Consider the following 21,328-nt stretch of genomic DNA (forward strand, 5'->3'; position numbering starts at 1 on the left):
GCAGTATAAATGAACTATGAATGCTGCCCGGGATGTTATTGGAAAGTTTGAAAGATACGCAATGATTAATACTTTCCGTAGTATTTTCAATGTGTGAATTCGTTTTATGTAGCTCAATATGCAATTTTATTACAATTTAAAGAATAGAAAACAATTTTCATCTTGTCCTTCAGAAGCTCAACTGTTTTCATATATGAAAGAACCTGGCAGTTATGTAAATATGGCTGGCCTTTTCTAAACGTTGGCTTGCTGATGTGGCCAAAGCTCGAAATGCAGAACAGATTTCCAATAGTTCGAAATAAGGCAGAAATAAATTAAGCAAAATAAAAAAATTATTCCTCTTGTTACCATTTTTCACAAAACCAATGTTCTTGGTTTGTGAAAGATAGAGTTGAGGTTTTAATAGTTTACAACTTTTGAGAGCTGCAATAACACCATTAATACCATCGTTAGTACGTAATAAGAAATTTAGACTCACAGCAGTATGTCAGCTAAGTTCGGAACAGACGGAAAAGAAAACAGCGAGACACCGGCTATGTGTATCTTACACAAACCATTAAAAGGTACTATCGACAAGCCCAATACTCAAAAACTATTAGACCTACAAACTTGAAATTTTGTACGCCTAATAGAGTTCCCTTGAGCACCTAGAATCCAGTATTTCATTAATCTACCTCTTATAGTTATGGACTTGTTAAGGTCTAAAAAGTGTCATTTTGATCACTCATCAAAAATCTATACTACTTTTAAATGACTTAGATACTTGAAATTAGGCATCAAGGTAGATTATTAGGCATATAAAAAGGAAAAAATCTAAAACTTCAAAAAACTGCATTATTATGGAGGTTAAACCAAATAATACTCATAATGAGCATTTGACAACGTCACCATAAATGGCGTTGCACCGATCACGTGTTTCACGCCACTCAGATGCTAATCAACTTTTCTGAAAGTGAAGAATAAAAATCTATTTATAATAGATAAAATGATAGCGCAAAGGTAGAGTGAAGGACTGGCTATTTGCTCATTTTGGTAGTGGGTTTGGACCTAACTACAGCGATATCGCGAAAAGAATGTAAACAGGTTTTCAAAAGATAAGAGCTTGCCGTTCAGTAACTCAAATTTAAGTACGAAACAGATGCCAGATGCAAATAAAACAACACAAAAAGAAGGAAACGTGAGTCTATACTTTAAAACAATATCTGAACATTTATATTTTTTAATAATTAAAAATAACTGTTTAAATTTATTGTTTACATTTTTACGTTCCTTTAAAAATCTAAAACTTCAAAAAAAAAATGCAGCATAAGAACAAAAAAATAATTGAAGGTCATGTATATGTTTAGACGCTTTTTTATTTAAATGTCTAAATAAGAACTTAAACTTTAATTTAGCTTTTCAAAAATTAATGATATCATAATAACAACATAATTGTGAAAAGGGGGCCAAGTTCGGGATAAATAACGTTCGGTATCACCAACAAGAGTTGAGATCTAATGGAAGGCAAGTTCCCTAGCAGTTTCTTTAATCATAGATGTAGGAATGTGCAACGATCTCCATTTCATTAAAAAAATAGTTTATTACTTTCTTTGGTATCGGATTTTAACTTGGCAAGTTAATTTCTAAATGAAGAAGTCAAATTTTTGAACGTAATTTTTTGACAATTAAAACTTGCCAAATTAGAAATCCGATAACAAAGAAAGTAATAAATTGTTTTTTTTTTTTTTTAATGAAATGAAGAACTTTGCATATTCAACTTGCCAAATTAGAAATCGGGTAAGAAACAAAGTAATAAATTGTTTTTTAAATGAAGTGAAGAATGTTGTACATTCCTACAGATATGATTAAGGGAACTGCTGTGAAACTTTCCATCCCTTAGATGTCAACTCTTTTGTCGGTGATCCGACTACACCGAATGTTGTTTCTCCCAAACTTGATCCCTTTTTCAAGTTTGTGTTGTTGTTATGATGGTTATTACACACGCCAAAAGAATAAGATAAAAATATATAAGTTATTATAATAAATAAATAAAAATTGTTTTTTTAAACGTATGAAAGTAGACTAAAGATATAATCAAATGATGAGCCGCCTAAACGGAATAGTAGGTTAATGACTTTGACTACCGTCCAGAAGGGCCAGCGTTCGAATCTCATAGAAGGCATGGATGTTTGTAAACGTATAGGGTCTTTGTGGCATGAGAGTACTTTAAATGTATGAGGAGCCAAAAGTCCTCTCGTATGGTAAGGCTCTTGCCAACGACAGGCGTAATCTCGCACTCCTTGTTGCGATGAATTTCGTGGGCATATTCTGATGCAAGACAAGCAAGATTAGTCGCAAGAAAAATACCAACAAATGATGATGTTAACACTGATGTATTCTGTAGCAGACTTTTCATTATTACGTTATATTGTATTAACATGTTCTTTTACAAGTATTGCACTGCCTAACACCGGTATATATCTACTCATGCTTTTGGTCAGATAGTCACCGGTCCAGAAAAGAGTTCAGGAATCTTGTCGAGGGTCTTCTACATCAATGAATAGGGCAGATTACGCTATTATTTAACAGATGTGGTTCATGATACCATCAACGAAAGAGATTTTAGTATCTTTTAAAATTCTTAGTTTAACTGTAGTAAAAAAAGTGGGCACACACTTTTCAACAGATGTCTGTAATGTTTTGCTTGAGAATATTAACAATTCGTTTTAAGCGAACTGTAAGCCTGTGATATGCATAAATACGTACACTTATACTGAGATAAATTTTAATACATAAATTATTTTAAGAGCAGTGGATATTTCAGTCATTTAATTGGCATATTATCCAGTAGTAGCGATAAATAAGCGAACCTCCGGGCTTTGATCCTCAGTTGATTTTAACAGGAAAATTTATCATATTCTTTATATGAATTAACTATACGATTTTTATTGTGTTCTTGTTCTTTTCCATAATATCTCATCTTTGAGGTAAAATTTATGACACTTTCGATCGAATATTATCTTTTAAATACCTCCATTAGAAAATCACTTATCCATTACTAACCGACAGAAGTTAATAAAAAGTAATATTTTATGATAAGGTCTTTTTGTCAATAAAGATTTTAAGATTACAAATTAGATTTAAAGAAACTTGATTATGTTCTTAATAAGAATATGTAATCCATGGAACTGCTTTTACAATAATGATTATTCTAAACTAAATTAGCTTTAAGAAGAAATTTAGCTTTAAATATAATTAAAGAAGATGAACCTACGTAGATTTTCAAATAGAAGCCTTAAACGTGCAATAAAATTCCGAAACTATGTGCGATTGATTTGCATTCGGACAAGGATCATTTTTGTGTTCAAAGAATGGCCAGCAGGTTGTAAAGTATTTTCACCCTCCTTATTGTTCATCTTTGGTGTGCAATGTGTGTAATTGGAAAGCACGTCTGGCCAGCAATCGGAAGGTACGTAATTTGAGTCTCACTGCCCATTTTTCATATTTCCTGTTCCGAAAAATCTTTCTGCAGGGGCGTTTGAACTAAAATGTCATGAGCCATAATTCGTTACCGCCAGTAGTTGGCAATTGTGTCTCCACTAGCTCAGTCTCCCTTTAAGTGGCGGAGAGCGCAAGGTAGTTTCTCCCGCCGTATCATAATAGCATCGAAGAGAGATTTTCGAAGAGAAAAGCGTGCCTTCGTGCTGTAACTGGAAATCACGTCCAGCTAGCATTCGGATGATCCGGAATTCAAGTCCCAGCTAAAGCATTGCCAATTTTTCATGTTTTCTGCTACTACAATTCTAATGACTCTACAAGGGGTCAACATGATGCTGCAATACTGAAAAAGGCATTAGTCATCACCCCGTTGTAGGCATGCATTGCGTTAGATAGCGATCCGTGATGCGTTTTGTGAATAGTGAAGGTATTAACTAGTTGCAAGTCACGTCATAATGAACATACAATGTGATGATTAGTGCGTACGTCTCTGCAGCACGACTATGTAAAAAATTTAAAAGTAGCCACATTTCTGCGGAGGACATCTCGCGACCGGACTAGGCACACCGCGCATTGGCGAACAAAAGCATCGGGAAGTGGAAGTTCTTGTGAAGATAAAAGAAGCGTATTACTGTGAACAATATAGCCATCAATTTTTAGTATTAATGCAAGTTCAGCATACTGTACCGCTCAGAACGTGCTGCGATTAAAAAGAGTGACGCCGAAATCGATGGCAGGTTGATTGACGAAATGGATAGTCAGTTGATTGGTGAATCTTGAGACTATCTCGTAGATACCTGTAAGAAGCTTATGCGTCGTTTCCAGGTCGAAGATAATGGATTCCTGAATAGAATTGTTACTGGAGATGAAATATGAACCACTGTCACCAACTTGAAATAAAAAGATCGAGCAAGGAATGGGGCTGTACCTATTCCAGTGGAATTCTAATGGATCGACAAGGAATGCGGCCATATCGCTAACCACCCAACTGGCACACAAATATTAATAATCATAAGTCATATTCATTCTCATTTGGAATGCAAATAAGGTAATACAAGAATATTACATGAAAGAATAACACTGACAGCACTTTTTATGCGGATCTCCAAAATCAGTCGCCCTACGATCAGGAGAAAACAAAAAGGAATTCTGACTTCAGGTATATTTTTACTGCACGACAATCCCTACCAAATACCACCCGTTTGATAATTGCGACCTCCTGAGCTGCTGAATCAGCCACATCAAACATATATATTCGAACTTATTACCCGACTTGGTGAACTTAGTTTTTTTCAATCTTATATATTGCCAAATTAGGTATTTTTTGCTTTAAAAGTGATTAAATTATGTTGCCCTTTTGTTCCGGTTAAGGGTTCTATGCCTTTAGTTAATCTACATGCATTAGTTATAGAATTATCAACAATTTTAAAGTTAAACTATGGCGAGTTAAGACTAATGAGACCGCCATTTGTTTTTATTTGAAACTCTTAGCAGAATAGTGAATTAAGTCAGTTGGTTCGCCAATTTCAGTGACATTTTAGCCAGAGGGAACAAAATTTAATTTTCAATTTTGTGCATCGAATTTTTTTTTCCTGTCCGCTAGCCGAATTGCTTCTTTTTGAGCAAAAAATTTAATTTTAATTGCAAAAAAAATTTTTTGAACTATTTTTACTGTATTTGGTACTTTAGGTTTTTCTGTATTTCACAGTTTTTCATGAACATGCTTTGAGTTTTCATGTATTCTTGCCTTGCCGCGAAGTGAGAAATGAATTGACTGAAAAAGAAATAAATTTCTAATGACATTCTAGATAATATGTTTAAACAAATTGCAGCAAAAATTGCGTATTATTTAATTGGCCGTACAAGGATGTCATATGGTGTCCCCATCAGCTTTTTTTAATGTCATTCAGCTTAGTCTCATCAATAAATTCACTCGGATATAAAACTGTTCTATTAGCTGATCGAAAATTAAGGTATTAACACTATATGTGCTCATTCCCCATTGGATTTAAAAACAAAAATTGTTGATTACATATTTCCTTGGTTTTAATCCGCTTTATTTTATATGAATGTCTGCAGTAAGTTATCTTAAGTAAAAGTATTTGGAAAAAACATACACATAAGAATTCTGTTACATGTTTATCCATGGTAAGTAATTATGAATGCCTGATTCTAATAAGTACGGGAGATTAGAAATCACCGTTGTAATATTTTTAGCTGTTGTAATATATGTTTCTCATTCTTTACCGCAACGCCGTCAGCTCTTATTGGCATCCAGTAACGACAGTTATTCTCTCTCCCCATCTCGTAGCGTTTCACAGATGACTTGTGAGCATCTCGAAGCGATGGATGAACCATCAGTCCTGGAGGAACCCAAATCGTCAGCACACCAGGATGCGTAATTGTAACTTCCATCATTTACGACAGCTTTAACCTCCATTTATTCTGAGAGGGAAAAATTCCCTCATTTCTGATGCCGGACATGTAGATTTTTCCCTTTTCGCATTCCGCGCTAGCCAACACCATTTATTCACCACTCCAATCTGGGAAAGCGTTTATCAATCCAGCGTCACCTCCATGTTTGTCCATATGTGTTTTACCATTTTCAGCGGTTTTTTAAAATTTATTTTAACCAATAAAGTGAACACAAATGTAAAATTCAGAACTTATTTAACGTATTTACTACCTTTCTTTATGCAGGATAATCAACACTCATGTATGTAAACCATCATAAAAAATTTTCCTGTATTTTTTAAAAAAGATTATCCTATCTTAGGAAAACTTTGCGTAGGGCATTAATTGTCTTATGCTGATTGGTAATTATAAGTTAAAGCTGGAATTTTTTTTTTTTTTTTTTTTTTTTTGCAAAAGGTCAGTTAAAGTTAGAAAAAAAAAGAAAAAAAATGTATTAACTGGAGATGGAGAATCAAATAAAAACTATTATTCATCTATCTTCTCGTGCACGTTGATTACCTTTCAGGTGGCATTATGTATTTTGAAGGGGTGCTATAGATAGTACAAGTAAAGATGCTATAGATAGTACAATAGTACAAGTAATGTAACAGTAGAACATTCATCTGTGATATTTTAATTCGCAATATTTTGAGTCTCTGTAACGTATTATTTCGTGGACTTATTTACCAACTTGTTCAAAATCATTCCCATTTAATCAGTAATAATATTCAGTGTTATATCAATGAATAAGTACTGTAGCAGTATTAATCAGTGTTAATATCAGTATTATATCAGCCTTTTATCAGTTCTGCATCTGTCATATTTGTATCAGTAATGTACCAGTAATTATCTTGAATATTAATCTGTAACTCTGTAACATGTTATTTTGTATGTCTTGTCGTGCACGTTGAATACCTTTCAGGCGGCATTATGTATTTTGAAGGGGTGCTATATTAATTAACCGTTTGTTAAGGGGATAGTGCCCACGTTCTCCGTTCTCTCTCTCTCTCTCTCTCTGTTTAGTACTTCAAATAGAACTTTCCGAGGGGTTAGTATTTAAAGCATTAAACCCGGATGGTTAATGAGTCCCGAACACATGTTTCGTTCTTCGTACCACTATGCAACTCAAAACGCTGTTAATTAATTGCTTTGAATTGTGAAATAATATGAAAAATAATATTTTAGATAGTTCCATATTCACAAGAACTACCCCGACGTTCTGTTTGGGAACCTACTATTACTTGCATAGAAAAAGTAAATTCATAATCAAACTAAAGGAAAATGTTAAAAAAATTTTACAAAATTTACAAAAATATAATTTGCATAAAAACAAAAAACTAGATAAACAGTGCACAAAAATCTAAAGCATCATTCTTTTTAAATATGAAAACGAGCTAATAAGTCTCATAAATATTATTATATAAGAGTGAAGCTCAATCTTAAAGATTAAAAACTGCTAAAAACCCTACATTAAAATGGCAATTATTGCTAGAGCTGGGAGATTTTAAACTAATGATTCTTTTATTGCTGGTAATTAGAAAATGAAAATTAATTCAGTCAGTTTCCTTACCTTGCATATATATACATGTATGTGTGTGTGTGTGTAAAATATAACAAAATACGATAGCTGCTTTAAAAATACATACCGACCTTAAAATTAACGATTCTAGATTTTATGCTCCCCCTAAATTCTCCCAAATTCAGATCTTTCCATGTTGCGTAACACTTAAGGCAGATATCTCTTGTCTAATCAAAATAATTGTAAACCAAAACATTTTTAACTTGAACTGAAACCTTTGGCTCCCTCCATTCCTCCTTTGAATTGCGGCGTCCTTTTTTCGCTTACGCTTTCCTCCTGACAAGACGCTCCCAATTCACACTACTGCTTACTTGCTCAAGATGACGTAGTACTTTAAAATTCGTGTACATGCAAATTATTGCATTAAACTATGATTGAAAAATATCTTATCTACAGGAAAATTATCTGATGCTAATTATCCTCCAATAAAATTATGCTTAGAAACGACCATATCTGAAAGATTTTTGTTTATGTATTCATCCTTCCAACTATAGAATAAATATCTTCAGAGGCCAGAAATTAAAATACCAAAGGATTCCTTCATCTAGGCAGTAAAACATGACATATATATATGTGTGTGTTATGCATGATGAACAAACATTACAAACTACATGCCTTCCAAGACGTACATGTTAATAAATGATTTTAAGAGATCATTGTTTTAAAATAAATAGATAAATAACGAAATAATTATTTAGATGTGTTACATTACAATACTATCATAACTTACAGATAAAACAAAATATTGTTTAATTCTAATTTTAAATAACACAGAAATATGAATAAATTTTTATCAGGAAAACAAAACACTGATAAAATTATAAATTTTATGTATTGCAGCGAATCTCCGATTTATGGCATTATCAAAAAATCTTATAGTAATTTTAAATTTTTATAGAAAACCTTGTTGCGTGTGCGATGGAAGAAAATTAAATTAGTAAAAAATCCGAAAAGCTTCAATTCTGAACTGAAATACAGATTTTTCGTATAGCAGAATTTAGTGAGATTCAAACTTAATAGAATGTTTTTAATTATTCTTATGTTTTATTATAGATGTACACTTTTTGATCTAAATGACTATATGTCAAATAAATTTCATTAATGCTTGGCAATAAATTAATTATTCTAATTTACAAATTTCCTGAACTGTAAAATTTATGTCATTCGCATTATTTTTTAAACTGCAGCTCTTATTAATTTATCTCACATTCAGTTTTCACAATTAAGTTTTACAATTACTTGTCACAGTTTTTGGCTGGAACTAGGAAATGCTAGAAGAAATCTTCGAATTTTAGCCAAGTATTTTGCTCGTTTTTTCCTCATGGCTATATAGTTTATTTTAAGGAACAAATAGCAGAAACTTCTGTTTAACATGCAATATTCCCTTTTATAACTTGACAATTTAAATTTATTTGCTAAAATTTTGCGGAAGATCATTTTGTAATGCGAATATTTTTGTGAATGGTTAGTCTTGGAATTAATTTCGAATTTTAAACTAGACAAAATTCCCTCTTAGATCAATACTGGTTTTGTAAAAAAGTTTTATATCACACTGTTTTGATTCTAATCTGTTTTTTCGACTATTAGCATTATTTTACTTTTTAATAATTTGAATTTTATCTAGTTCAATAAATGACTTGCGATTGTAATTCTTTCCCATTATTCACTTATTTAATTTCGTTTATATTAGTGACGTATTTCCTGTCTATAAAACATAGGGTATATTTCAATCTTTGTAGAAGAGGCAAACATATCAAAATCTCTCAAAATGATAATTTCTCTTTTATCAAATCAACAATCTAAGTTTATATTTTGCCTCATTTAGACTTTTGACAGTAAACCATGAATTAACTACAGAGGTGAATTAACTATGACTATATGAGTCACATATTACAGAGATAAATTACATATTAATTAGTTCAAAAGAACTTAATCAAAATTTAGACGTATTTCATTAAAGGAAGCAAACTTAATATAACAAAATTACGAGTTTTAGAAATTGTGTGGCCTTGTAAAATACTACTGTTTGCATTTTTATGAATGTCATACATTTTGCTTATATATTTTTACTTATAAATTTTTATCAGCTCTCTTTTTTTGGTCTTTTGTATTGATCTATAGCATATAAAGGCTTAAATTTTCAAATTCTCTAAAGCAACTATCCTGGTGTAAAAAATGCGTTATTCTGTGGACAGAAATGGCGGCAGTTGCTTGTTATTTTGGAGAGGCAGCAGTCAGCTCTTTCTCTTGCGTTCGCGTCCGTCATATTATATAAAGTAGATTTTTTCGATACTTGAAAGCTAGGATATTTGTCAAACGTTGAATTCCAGAATGGTATGCAAATACATTTTTGACTTCGCTGACCTTTTTGATGGCATTTGCGGGTCGTTTACCGTGTGTCGTTATGTGGAACGTCGGAATAGGCAAGGGTGAAGATTTTGTGCCTAAAGCGGCCGATTAACGGTGAAGGGAAATATTACGGTTAGTGGTTGCAAATCGGATGGAAGGCAATTCCCCCCCCTGTGAAATATGTTTTCAAAACAAATAACTGTTTTTGAATCCGTAAAGCTTATGAGGTTTATATTTGTTTATGATTTCTAAAATTTTAAATAAGATTTTTTCCCATATATCATATTTGAAAAATTTAGAAAATGAATAAAATTCGAATTATTGGGGTTAAATTGGTTTTAAACATTCTTCAGCTGTTTTTTTCATTTTATTATATCTGGCATTAAAATTTAGCACAACATTCCCGAACAATATTTGCAAACCTTAACTTCGACACATTTCTTGTAGGCCTCTAAAAAGCGAAGTTCACATTTTCTTGAAATGTATCCATTTTTACTTCCTTGTAAGAAGTAAAAAGGAAGTATTGTAATCGCGAAAAGTTTCAGGCAGCATATTTCAACGAATATATTTATTTTGACCGCTTTCGAATGCAATTTAACGATGTTTTTGCGTGATATCTGTACGTAAGGACAGAATAAAAGACTCGTTTCCTCCAAAAATTATAAAACTGCTTTAAAATGAATTCTGGAGAGAATTTTTCGTGACGTCTGTACGAACGTATGTACGTACGTACGTACGTATCTCGCATAACTCAAAAACGAGTAGCCTCAGAACGTTGAAATTTTGTATATAGGACAACTATAACATGTAGATGTGCACCTCGTATTTTAGTTGCAATCGTCCGCACCAAACGTATATAAATATATTTATAAATATATCCACTCTGTTACCCGGCTCAGTGATCTCAATTTCTTTACTCTTATATGTTTGTAAATTGTGCATTTTTTTGCTTTAAAAATAATTGAATTATGTTGTTCTTATCTTCTGGTTAAGGTTTTTATGCCTTTAGTAAATCAGTATGCAATATTTTTAGTATTATCAAGAATTTAAAAGTTGTTTAAGTGCCACTAAGCCTAATAATTTTTTTTTGATGGCGGCCATTGCTTGTTTACATTTGAAACAGCAGAGTAGTGGATTTGTTGCCACTCTAGAGAAACGTAGCTTCGCAACAACGAAGATAACGCTTTCATTTATTATTGCGAATTAAATCATGCTTAATCCTTTCTGGTATTTTTTCGAGGAAATAAGAGTTTAAGATTTACTTAATTTTTAATAATTAGTAATTTTTAATAGACATTTTGAGTTTTTATGTATTTTTCCTTGTCGCGAAGTGAGAACTGAATTAATTGAATGAGAATTACTCAATCGTCTGTGAAAAACTTTCTTTTTTGTTCTGTTTGCTTAATTTCTTTTATATCGTTCTAGATTTATCTTTAATTACATGTAGCAACGATTAGATAATTCTTTAAATGCTATAAATTTTGTGCATTCTGAGTTATAATATGAACGAAATATAATACTGTTAAGTGAACCTAGCGCCAGAGTGTCGCTATGGTAAACAAATAGAGTGAATTTTAAAGAATGCATTTATTCTGTTGTGGATTATGCGCTGTCGGCGAAGTAGATTTAATTCAATCCAATAAGTTTAAATGAAATGCAAGAAAAATGCGTATAATTTAATATTCCGTACAAGGAAGTCATGTGGTGTACACATCAGATTTTTAGTATTAAAATCACTTATTAAATTAATTTTTATTCAAATATTAATTTTTATATTCGAGAAATTATATTATGAAGCAAAACTCTAATATGCTTTAAAACGTATGTACACGTAATTATAAAGCAATTATTTAAATTTACATATTTTTGGTATTTTTATATATTTGCTTTGAAACTTTTTCAACTTTCTGTTGACTATAAAATTTAAAGAATCACATGGTTCTATTTCCGCTTGTGATGCTACTTTTGTTTTTAATGTTAAACATATGGCATACTCATAACTATGTTAGCAAAGACATTGTTTTTAGATAAATTCAATGCTAACTCTATTTCGTGTTTGTTCTCTTTTTATTTCGCTTCGATTCTGTGTTATCAAATGTCAGATAGTTTCTCCAAACCATCTGTCCACCATCTGTTTTGCATAATCTACTGATATACACAATCTCATAATTTATAAATTTTATGACAGAGAATAAAAGTAAAAGTATACCCATATGTGATTCACTGCAGTTAAAAGAATTTTTGATGAAAGATAAATTTAAGTATGCGAACTTATTATTTCACGAAAATTTCTATGAGTTAATCAAAATCTCCCCAATTTTAACATTCAACCTTAAATAAAAGTATTCCTCTGCCTTAACTTTCCAAATCCTCTTATTTAAAGTCTTATTTTTTGTCTTTGATATTCTCTTTCGGTATTAACAATACAGTGTTTTGATGCTTTAACAGTCGAAGAATCGCTATAAATTCATAATGGAAAATTAGTCACTGCGATGTATAAAACAGTATGAATATTCTTCTTATACTGCTCATACTAGGGAACATCTTAAATCTAAAAAAAGTCAATGAAAAATAGAATTCTGTTCTTGCTGTACATGTTTTTCTGAATGACTGAGATTTCAATCAGGATGCATTCTGCCTTTGTTTATATAGATTTATTTCTATATTTTCATTACATAAAAAAATATCTAGCATTATCATATAAAGCGAAAGTACAATGTAGTCATTTTACGGCCATGACGCACACATTTTGTATTCATTTTTAGGCCATAATGCATTTAGTAATTTTTTACAGAGTTATTAACTAATGGTAGTGTATTAATTAGTATACGCTGAATTCTTTATTCCTAGCGTTCAGTCCTATACATTTGCTCCTGGTGCAAACATAAAACACGCAAAACATACATGGCAACATGTTTTCACTGTTCCTAAAATTCGTCTTTATGAAACGCTGTGGTGCTTATGTTTAGATTTTAATTTACCTTTTTTCTTACCTTCTTCTCTTCGTTTCGTGTTCTGATCATTCCAGAATTTATATAGATTTAGAGTGGCAAGTAGTTTTATTATAAATCTTACGAATAGGAGTGTGAGAGTTTATTCAGCGCATACAAAAGCTTTATTGGAAACAAGAACAGCTGTATTTGAATGTTTACATAGGAAGGTGTTCAATGCATATATCCACGAAGATCATCCACCGCACATATCGAGGCATGCTCGGGCGCATCGTATTTAACAACAGAAAGAAGAAACGATTTCCTAGATGACATGTTCTTAGCGGCAGTACGCCTTATGATTCCAATGTGATGAAGCTTCCTGGAAGTGGGTGTCCGGTTTTATGACCGTCACTATCGCCAGATCTGACACCTTTGGATTTCTTCCTATTGCGACCTAGTTACTACAGAAGGTGACTTATTCTCGTCTTCATGCTGTGTGTACTTTGGTGGATACCACGTTGCAGTAACGTGTGCAGTGAGCCATTCGCACTCAAGCTCCGATGTCCGCGTAGGACATTTTGGACGCCTTGCTACACAAACATGTGCGAATATCTACATTCATGTTTGGATTAAACTTACTTTTTTCTTGCGCAGGATATGACATCATATCCTGTAAAAGAAACTGTGCCGCTGCTGTAACGGGCGTAGTCAGCCATTCTACGGCACCCGTGTATAAGCCTCGATATGTGTCGTAGACATTTTGAACATCTAAAAAGATGCAAACACCGGTACTCATATCTCCAATAAAGTTTTTTTTTTTTTTATTTTTTTTATTTTTTTTATTGCGCAGGGTATGACGTCGTACTTTTCTCTTGCATTTATCTTGAAAACTATGGGTCGTACAGATACAGATCTTTGTGGGGTGGGGTTTTTTTATGCATTTCAAGCGAGGAATCTGGCTGTGCAAAGTTTGGGCCATCTTGATGGGAAACATCCATTTGTTCTTTCCGGGAGAACGTTAAACCAATATAAGACCTTACTCGGTAAGAATGCGTTCCAAACTCTAGCACGGTCTACGTAGTCTTGTGGTCTTTGCGTAAGTTAGATTTAAATTGTTAAATTTATGTCCTTCGTAAAAGGAAGCTTTGTCTTAACACCAGATCTAGGTTGTCTGATAAGATCATTTTATATATTTTAATTTAATCACTTGTAAGTGCTGATGTAGAATAAACTTAAATTGCTTTAATTATAAGTCTGTTTGTTTGATGGTGAGGTATACTCGTGGTGTCGATTCAGCGCTTAGAACAAACAGCTTGATTAAATTTCAATTGAAATGAAGAGGAAATGAATTTTTGAAAAACAAAATTAGAGTCGACGATTTTACAATCAAAGTTTTAGGGCTTACACATTGATTGATATTTCTGGTCTAGTGAAATGGATATTTAGAGAGTATTTATTAGAGATATATTTATTAGAGATATATTTATATTAGTAATAAAATAAATGAATTTATGTAGTGAGATATTTAAATAATATTAATCAGAGACGGTTCAAACTAAAACTAATAACTAAAATTTCCTTATTTTTTTCGATTTTTAGATGAACATCTTAATTTTAGTAATCATCAACAGAAAGAAGAAAAAGATTTCAATAACTGACTTCGGTTCATTTACAATACCTATTCATATTAAAAGTTGATCCACCAGCGACCGAGAGGTAAAAAATCTGAACACTGGTAGTTCCAACCCGAATTTGAATCCAGGCATCGGCATTTTCGTGTTTTTTCCCATAAGTAACATATATAGGAGCCAGTTTCCCTTAGAAAGTTATCCACGAAGGCATTCCTTCCCTTAGGCAGATAGCTCTAGTGTTGCCATAATAAAGTAAACTAAACCACATTAATAATTTGGAAATATTAATTATTCTAGATTAATTAGTGATTCGAAAAAATAACCTGTCTTTTTTCGATATTGTTTAATCTACACTGCATTCCGATGTATTTTAACGGTGCTCATATAGAGTAAAATGTGCACCCTAGAATCGAAGAAATTACTATAATGCATTTTGACAAAATGTTTTTTCTGCAACAGATGGCGCTGAATGTCCCTTTTGCTATATTTACAGGGTTGGAGTCGATGCAGGTAAGCGGAACTTTTAACCTAATGGAAAGAGATCTCAGCTTTGTCCTTCAAATGAATTATACATCGGTTGTTTTTATATCAATTACTTAAATAACAACTTATAAAAATCGAAGTTTCGCATTTTATGAAAAACCATAAAAATACTGTTTCGTAAAATATGCGATTTTTAGCATTTTTATTCTTGCCGATAATTTATAGATATTTAAATTAATTAAAATATACATTTTAAATGTTACATTAAAATACGAATATGAAGAATACGAATACGAATTTATTTTTTGTTACAAACAGTTGAAAAATATTGCTAATGAAACACTGTAATATATTTAGAGATGGTTCCAGGAAAGCTTTGATATTAACAGTTTCGTCTGCGTTAAGCTTAATTATATCCTCATAAAAGGCATGCTTTCTTAATTACTCGTTAGTCAATAAGCTGTATTGACGGATTTAACTGAAACTGATTATATTTTTTAATTTCGATATAAACACTGACTAAACGAGTTTTGTTGATATAAGAAACGATACGTATCGGGTAGCCAAAGTAAACTGGCGAGAAAAATGCGTATAATTTTTTCTGACATTAAATTTACCCTTCTCAATGAACTGGAGAACTGCCTTTCACTGCAAATTTCGTTTTGTGCCATTTTGCCACTAAGGTTTCCATTTTATATTTTGCTGGAGGTTTTGCCAAGACACTTCCATTCTTAAAATCTTGAGCAAGAAATTTAGTACGCGTTTTTCATGAGTTGTGCCTCCCATAATTGTCAACAGTAAACATGTGTTGTTTTATGTTAGCACCATTTTACGTTATATTCATCTGATTGCTAAGCAAGTCTATTCCAATTTCTGTGATCTCTTTGCTTATTGAGAGTAATTTTCTCGAAATTCTGGGAGCTTTTTTCCCATTTACTTTTAGTTTGACCATGCTATATTTGTTTCGCTACAAATACTATTTTTCAGGACGGACTGTTGATTTATTTCCCTAAAATAAAAATTAAAGAATAACATCCAAGAATTTAGCCAGGAGATTAGAGGAAATGAAAGCTGCTCTGTTGGCCTATCTTCTCATTCTCGTCTGTCAGATCTGCAACAAGGCTTCCCTTCAAGAGAAGCATACCTAAAAGCATATTTTTACCAATCATTCTCTGCGAGAATCTCAATGACTAAACCGGCATCCCAAAACCATTCCTACGTCCCCGATAACTTCTGCAAATACCTCAAGGAGAAGGAATTAGCCCCCAGGGGTAAAAATCATCCGAGATAATCTCCCCACGCCATCTGTCCTGCACTCCACCATAGCCTGGTACATTTTAGATTGGAAACGCGAAACTGAAAGAATAACATTTAATCATAATAATAAAAAGAACAAAGTAAAAAAAAATTCAGAGATAAAACAAAGATGAAAGAGAGAGAAAAAAGTAAATTTTGTGTTTTGAGAAACGAAAGCGCTGAAAAGCCGAACGAAATGCTATTTAACTTTGCAGGAGATCTGTCATGGTGTGAGTGGTGAGTCAATATTTGTCACTTTTAGCTAGCTGCCCACTTCCAGTTATCGCTGTGTCAACAAACGTGGCCCTTTTTGCATAGCCCGCAAGCTCCCGTTGTTGGTTTTGCTTTTTCCACATCGTTCGCTTTAGTTTTAGACCCTCCCTCTTTCCATTTTCCATCGCCTATTATTTTTATCTATTTTCTTTGCTTCCGGAGCGTTATATGGACCAACAAATGGAATGACATGTTTTCCTTTTATTCTGGTTTCCGTTTGATGAGGGTTCTATTCTTTCTTGTCTATTAGTCTAACCGACGAGGATGAGAATGTCCTGCCATCAGCCGAAGACGAGACGTCATGTTCAACGTTTTATAGGAATATTATTCCTGCTAACAAAGATTTCTGTAACTTTTAACAGCAATCAGTACACAATGAAAAATGTTATTAAACCACCGCATTCAGTTAAATAATTAGTTGTTCTTATTCAAATATTTAGCTATTCATTTTTAATTCAGCAACCAGCAACTAAAACTAAAGCATAAAATATTTTAAGCTGTTCAGTCGTTTCGAATGTATCCGTAATAACTTTAAACACAAAAATTTGCATCTAATTATTTAATATTCCTGTTGATCATAGATCGAATTAGAAATTGACTCCAATTTTCTTTCCCCTCCTTTCCTTCCATTTGTATTTAAAAGAAATAAACTCTGGAAAAAAAATAATAATCTGATGCAGACACAACGACTTCCTTGGATGGACTACTAAATAGTCTTTAGAACAGCAATAAACTGATATTAAATATAATCAGGAGCTCACAACAATAAAGTGATTTTAAATTTTATTAGATATTTATTGTTAGACTAACTACATATATATAAACTACTTATTGTTAGACTAAATACATATATAAACTACTATTATATGTGTAGTTAGATTTCGTTATTTGTCAAAAACAATTTTTTTTTTCAAATTTGACGTTGCCAAAACATGAATAATTTCACAATTTAAAACACTTCCGTAATTGGAAGAAACGACTATCAATTTCTACGAACTTTAACAATCGCATTTTCAATTTATTCCACTTCTACTTCAAGCAAGAATCAAAAGTTTCTTTCCCGTCTTTTATTTCTTCTTGTTTTTATTCTTTTTCTTTAATCCTGTTAAATGTTTCATTTCTTGATCTTTTGATCTTTCTCAGCCATTTCACCAGCTACTTCTTTCACATCTTCGTTCCTTGATTCTTCAGACGCCACTACTGTCATTTCCACATCTTTTATTTTGGCTCCAGTTTCATCTCTAAACGCCACGATGCCTGCTTTCATTTCTTCCAGTCCGAGTTTCCTCGCAGCCTTCATCTCGATCTATCCGGCTTACAATTCTTCTAGTCCGGCTTTTACAGATGCTAAGGAGTCCGTCAAAGTCTTCTTTTCTTCTGCCCTGGCTTTCTCCTGCAGGCGGATCACTGGCATTCATTCTCAAATCCCACTTCTGACACCAGTTGTTGCGTTCTACGAGTTCGTGGATTTGGCGTGATTAATGACAACACTTGATAAGAATCAAAACACAATTTATTCGTTAGTATTTCCCAGGACCGTTCCAAAGATGCGGTACAGTCGTCGAAAATTGCTGAACATGCTGAAACCATCAGCAATACAGACTCCACGCTACAATGGTGAAGACAGCTTCACGGCAAAGCACTAAATTATAGTTCCCGACTCGGTTCGGTCGCTCTTGCAACTCAAGACACTACTACTGAACTCGACGTTCTGTTGATACTCTCCACGATATACACACGATGCACTGACGATACATTGCTACTCTGCGTACAGGCAGGGTTTGTATAGCTTTTGGCTTGCCTTTGAGAACATTCTGTGGTGAACGGGTAAGAATTCGTTCTAGAATGTTCTCGCTCTGTCTATGGCATATCACTGATTCTGTCGCCAAATGGGCGATTTCGCGCCAAATCTGGGAACTCTGCATTTCCTTGTCATTTTTTGGCAACCCTAAACCCGCTTTGCGGGGGACTTACCTTACCGCTGCTGGGAATTTCGTAACAATATGTATATTTTTGTTACTGGCGAATGCAATAAAAAACAGGAGGTGGCGAATACTGGCGGAGTATTCGGCATATGGCGGATTATATTCGCATACTGGCGAATGCAATAAAAAACAGATGTTATAGCAATTCCATATAAAAAATTTCAACGTTCTGCGTATAATCATTTTTTGAGATATGCGAGATAAACACGTACAGACATCGCCAAAAAAGGCCCTTCTGAATCCATTTTAAATCAATTTTATTACAATCCGTTTCGGAAAAAGGAGACTTTATTCTCTCCGTACGTACAGATGATAATAACATGCGTTAATGCGAAATTCTGCTAGTCATTTTTCGCATACTTTGCATTCCAATTAAGTTTGATAATATTAAAAGGTCAATCTGAAGTAAGTACTAGTTCGGAAGTCTACCTCTATTTGAGTATTTGTTTATAGTATAATAATAATAATATATACTATAAAAAATATTCAAATAAATAATAATAATATAATAAATAGTATAATAATATATTTATTGAGTATGAGATAATTCTTAATTTCATTATCATTTTCGACAGAAATGTTTTCATAACTGTAAAAAAAATATTTTATATTTTATTATTGTGCTTTAACAAGCTGTTCAGTAAGAAATTTAGAAAAGAATATTTTTTGTTCCAGGCAGCAAGGTAAATTTTAAATCTCTTTAAAGAATAAATAGAATTTTTAAGTATGAAATTCAGGTACTACTGATATTATTAACCCCAATTAAAACAATTTTTGGAAACGTTAACTCAGCATGCACAATTTTTAAGATTATATATATATATATACAGTACCCGCCGCTTATTAAACTCACGGGTTAATAAACTCAGCCGCTTATTAAGCTAAGATTTCAAAGAACCAAAACAAACACGTACACGTACTAACAAACACGTAATAGAAAAACCCCCGTTTATTAAACTCATCTCTGCTACTTGTAAAACACGAACAGACAAAAGTCTGATTCCTTCAATGACAGAATATTCGACTTATTACCTATCAAAGCTCTAGTAGTTCATCCATAGTGCCCGTTTTCATAGTCTACCCGAAATTAGAGTACATTCCTTAAATACATCCGACATTTAGTCGTTGGCCCAGTATCATAAAAGCTTTCGAATGTAATTAATTACAGGTCAGACGTTCACAAAAAGATGAACAGAACTGAATTTTGCGAATGCAAATACTTCAAAGGAGATAAATAAACAGATATCTTTGCTAGAGGCCGTGCATGCTATAGTCATTGCAGGGGGGGGGGGGCAATCTTTAAAACTGTTTTAAAACCCTTTCAAAAGTGTGGATTTTATGTAGAAGAAGTCTCAGAGGTATTGCAAATTATAGTTATGTTTCAAATATCAGTTAAGTTACGAAGATTAATTTTTGGAAAGTTTGTTGGTCAACAAAGTAAAAGTTGGTACTCACAAAAATATTGAGACAAAGAGTGCGAAAACTGACTATGAAATTATTCATAGAATTTCAGAAACTGACAGCGAAAGCCATACAGAAAAAATAGGCTGCATACCAACGTCAATCAAATCTAGAAATGAACCTCAAATTGGGAAAAATATCTTGTACTGGAAAGTGCTGATCAAAACAAACTGCCAACAGTTTCACGAAATAAAGAACTCTGATTCCTTGTATTTCATGATGTGTTTTGATTTATATATGAAATAAATAAGAGGTAAAACAGTTGTTTGTAAGCGACAAAACTTCATCAAGAACTTAATTATAAAAATATTTTCTAAAAACATTTAGAAGTGAATTTCAAAGTTCGTAAATAGTTTCATTTTAGCATTAATATTTAGTTATCATTTTACGATTATTTATTAAACTGAGTCTCTTAATAAATTCAAATATGATTTGAACGTAAGTGATTTTAATAAACGGCGAGTACAGTATATGTACTACATACATCCACATATGTATAAGATTAAGTTCAAAAGGCGTAAAAATTAAGATTAAGCTTATTCTATGTAAGGAAAGGGGTGTAGGGGGAGAATATTTAAGAGGTCTTTAAAGTAAAAAGGAAATTTAGATAGCTCAAAAGCTCTATTGTACGGGATGCAAAGATGATAAAAACTTTGATGAAAACCTCAAAATTAAAATAAAATTCACCCCCTTTTTTATAGGATAATCTTAATTTTTACTTTTTGTGAATTCAATCTTTAACTTTAATCCTTTGCAACTTTAACGCAGGATTTTTGCATTAAAAAAATTTAACCCCCCTAAGTGCTTTATATATATATACATAAATGTACACATTTTTTAAATTAAAAATATTATACCTATATCAAATATTGAATAAACTGAAATTTACTGAAATCGAAAAAATTTTTCTAACACTTGCACAATAGCTGCAAAGTAAAATAATAATAATTTATTTACTAAAGAAATATTGAGTATATATACACATATATTTTCTTTAAAATTTTTTCAGAAGATTATCTTATCATAAGAAAAATTGTATGGGGCAACAAAATTGTCCCATGTGGATTGGTAGTGAAACATTAAACCTGGAGAAAAACAATTTTTTTTTTTCAAAAGAGCAATTAAAGTTAGAGAAAAATGTATTGACTGGAGTATCAAGTGAAATCTATTAATCAACCTATGTTTAAATTTTCAAATAGAACTTTTCAAGGGGTTAGTATTTAAAACAGTAAACTCGGAAGATTATTGAGTGCCGAACACGCGTGTCTTTCTTCTGCCATTATTCGACTCAAACCGCTGTTAATTAGATGCTCAGAAATGTTTAATTTAAATGTTAATGTTAAATTTATTAAATATTAAGAAAAAGGTTAAATGTAAATTTTAATTTAAAGAATTTTCTTATTGTCA

The 21,328-nt window shown here is 32.3% G+C and overlaps 1 long non-coding RNA gene across 1 annotated transcript in view; it reads left to right on the forward strand.

The window, feature by feature from the left end:
- Window positions 1-1,054: 1,054 nt before the first annotated feature.
- The window catches only part of LOC146999482 (uncharacterized), a 46,617-nt gene continuing 26,343 nt past the window's right edge, over window positions 1,055-21,328 (forward strand). Inside the window, exon 1 of the long non-coding RNA XR_015039733.1 lies at window positions 1,055-1,177. This is a non-coding gene — a long non-coding RNA (uncharacterized LOC146999482). The remainder of the gene's footprint in view (window positions 1,178-21,328) is intronic.

Source organism: Stegodyphus dumicola, chromosome 1 (genome assembly GCF_044657685.1).
Source record: "Stegodyphus dumicola isolate Sdum_Otavi_A_Nest chromosome 1, ASM4465768v1".
Lineage (NCBI taxonomy): Eukaryota > Metazoa > Arthropoda > Arachnida > Araneae > Eresidae > Stegodyphus > Stegodyphus dumicola.